This window comes from Strigops habroptila, chromosome 18 (genome assembly GCF_004027225.2).
Source record: "Strigops habroptila isolate Jane chromosome 18, bStrHab1.2.pri, whole genome shotgun sequence".
In the NCBI taxonomy this organism is placed as follows: domain Eukaryota; kingdom Metazoa; phylum Chordata; class Aves; order Psittaciformes; family Psittacidae; genus Strigops; species Strigops habroptila.
This window is the reverse complement of record NC_044294.2, coordinates 3,996,708-4,000,004: the sequence shown is the minus strand read 5'-3', so window position 1 is coordinate 4,000,004 and position 3,297 is coordinate 3,996,708.

The following is a 3,297-nucleotide window of genomic DNA, read 5'->3' as shown; positions in this document are numbered from 1 at the left end:
TGGTTTTTAATTTAAATGCAAATTGGGTGCTGTGTTATGTGTAGGTCACCTGCAGTGACACACTGCTTAACTAGCAGGGATGAGCCTCAGGAAGTGTGGGCAGCGAATGGCAGGCCCTTTCCTGGGCATTTGTTTTAAGTTAATTAAAATGTTTCAGGAAGGGATCCTGCTCTGCAGAACAGCTCCTCACTCTGCTCAGCCAGTCCCTTCCTAAGCCAAGCACGCTGCCAGGGATGCTCTCAGCAGGCTATTAGCTATTAATCGAGTAGGGCACATTTATTCCTGTATCCTGCAACCCCCCTTTGGCATGTCACAAATCACAGCCCACCGCTTGATAGATGCGCCTGCAACATCTAGCATCAGGCAAAAGGGTATCAACAGTAAATCTGAGCAAGGACGAGGGAGATTTCTCTAAATGCTGAGGTGAATTACATATATAAGTCTTCAGAAGAGACATTAAACCTAATGTGAAATCGAACCTTCAAAGCGATGAGCAGAGCAGTTATCCCCTGCATTACACACAAGTTATGCACAAGAGGATCTCATTTAGAGAAAATCTGCCTTTGCCAAGAGAGATGAGTTGGAATCCAGAGCCCTGATCCCTGCATCAGGGCTCTGGAGATGGAGCTTTAATTCTTCCCTCAGCACAGCCCTGCCTCGTGCCACTGCTGCCCACTGCACATGGACCCCCCAGCCCGGGCATGGAGCAGGGTCCCCTTGGCCACAAAAGTGATGCTGGTTGTGACCTGGCTGAGTGCAGCACCAGGATCCCCCTCCAGGACTCAGCTCAGTCCCAAAGGGGTGGGAAGATTCTCCCACCCCTGCTCTGCTGCGGACACACTGTGGTTAGTCCATGTGCTTCCCCTCTGCAGGATGAACCGGCTGTCAGCTTGCAATAAAACCCCTGATATGAACCATTATCAGCAGAAAGTGGAAGCAGAGCAGGAGTGACCCTGTGGCAGCGGCCCTCAGGGCCTGTCAATAAACGCTCACAGTTTAATCAGCGTGTGTCCCTCCACAGAGCAAATCGATAGTATCTCACTGGGAGAAAATGAGATAAACAGGAGCCTTAATAGCGCTCCATTTCACCGCAAATGGGAACCCCAGCCCAGGACTACGCCCCAGGCTCAGGGAGAGAAGTCCCTTGATTAAAGGGTTATCCCTTCTCTGGTTCTGTGTTTCATCTCGTTTCCCACCCTGACTGGCTCCAGGCGGCAAGAACGAGCAGACCCAGCAGTAGCTGGGTCAGACACAGGAAGGAAAAGCAGGGTGGTGGGAGCCCAGGGCCTGGCTCTGCCCAGCGTGTGCTGGGTCTCTGGGGAGATGTTCCCCTCCTCCCTCAGGATCTGTACCCAGGTACAATCACCCACCCTCCTAAAAGCATTGAGAACCTTCACTCCAGCACACAGGCAGACACACAATGGGAACCAACAACCATTTGCTCACCTGGGGATGCACAGACAAGCTGTCACGGTGCATCCATGTGGTCAACGCTGCCCACACCAGCAGACATCCATGTGTGGTCTGTGCCACCGGCATCCAGCACTCCCACGACATCTGACTTCCCAGCGTGAGGTACACAGCTTCCTGCTGCTGGTTTTCCCAGTTACCTACTTCAGGGCAAAAGCTGTAAAAATTAGGATTTACAGTTTCTTTGTTCCCTATACTCTTGTCTGCCTACAAGTGCCTCCATTCATTCTGAAAAAGGATCCTGTGCCTCTTCCAGCTTCCTATGTGTACTGAACAGCAGCCCAGAGCTTGGGGTGGGCTCCTGGCACAGGCCTGCCCTGCCAAAGCCCTGCCAAGGCTGGAGCTCTCACAGACCCAAGGGCTGCCTTCTCTCCCCATTTCCACTATTTTCTTATTCTCTTGTTAAGCACATACCCTGAAGGACCTGAAACATCTTGATTTGGTAGATGGCAAAGCCATTACCCCACAAGGAGAGGTGACCTTTCCAAATGGGAGCCTGAAGGCTCTGGAGGGACCCCAGGGACAGAGGGGGCTGTTCCCAGGGGGAGCCCATCACCTGGGCTGTGGCAGCTTGGAGAGCTGGACACAGCCTCAGCTCTCTGCCCCCTTCCCCTGGCTGTCACACTGCGCCACCGAAGCTGTCACAGTGACATGCAGCATCACTCCCGAGCCTGGAGACTCATCTGAAGGAGACACAAACTCCTGAGGGACAGGAGGAGCAGAGGAGAATCTGGCAGGCAGGAGGGAAGGTGGTTTAATAAGGTATCCAGTATGTTAAACCACTGAAGGATTAAAGCAAGGAAGGGATAGGATCTTCCACGAAAACTCAGTCATTAGTGAAGCCTGAGGGTAGATGCAATTGTTTTCTGTTTTTTTCCTCTCTTTGATGACCCAGTTTTTTTAATCTCATCAGTGCCAGGCTTGTGTTAATTTTTAAATATGCTTGGGTAACTGAGAACATTAACTATTCATGATCTTATCTTCAATAGGTGTTTGTTCACTGACACTGAGCCAGGGTTGAGATGTACATAACAAACCAGTGAGCTGAACTTACTGGGGAAGGCAATAGCTGGTTTTTCCTGAGCATCTTGTTGAAATGATCATGGGCTGGGTGAGGTTTCACAACACTCGTGCTCCTGGATAAATCAGGGCTTGTGGGGCAGGCTGGTATCACCAAGGCCATCCCTTGCAATAGCAATGGCTTGAAAAGATATGAGCACACAAAAAACTGAGGGCTGGGGAATGCTGTGGACACTGAGGATGCTTCAGCTGTGGTCCCGTGGGAAACCCCAACTCAGTTTGCAAATCCAAGGGGAGTCTCCGGAGCCGGCTGGAGGTGGCAGCCAGGTACAGCCCAGGCTAGGTATTGGCACTGATCAGAGATGTGAGCTGGTGAATAGATGTAGAGCCCTTGAACTCCTATGGAGGGAGCCAACAGACTTCATGACATTTAGAATCATAGAATGCTTTGGGTTGGAAAGGACTTTCAAGGCTCATCCAGTCCAACCCCCCTGCAATGAGCAGGGACACCTTCCACTAGACCAGGTTGTCCAGAACCACATCCAGCCTGGCCTGGAATGTCTCCAGGGATGGCACATCCACCACCTCTCTGGGCAACCTGTACCGGGGTTTTACCACCCTCATTGTAAAGAATTTCTTCCTCATATCCAGCCTGAATCTCCCTCTTTTAGTTTAAACCCATCACTGCTCATCGTAAGGCCTTCTAAAAAGTCTCTCCTCATCTTTCTTATAGGCCCTCTTAAGTACTGAAAGGCCACAATAAGGTCTCCTTGGAGCCTTCTCATCTCCAGGCTGAACAACCCCAAC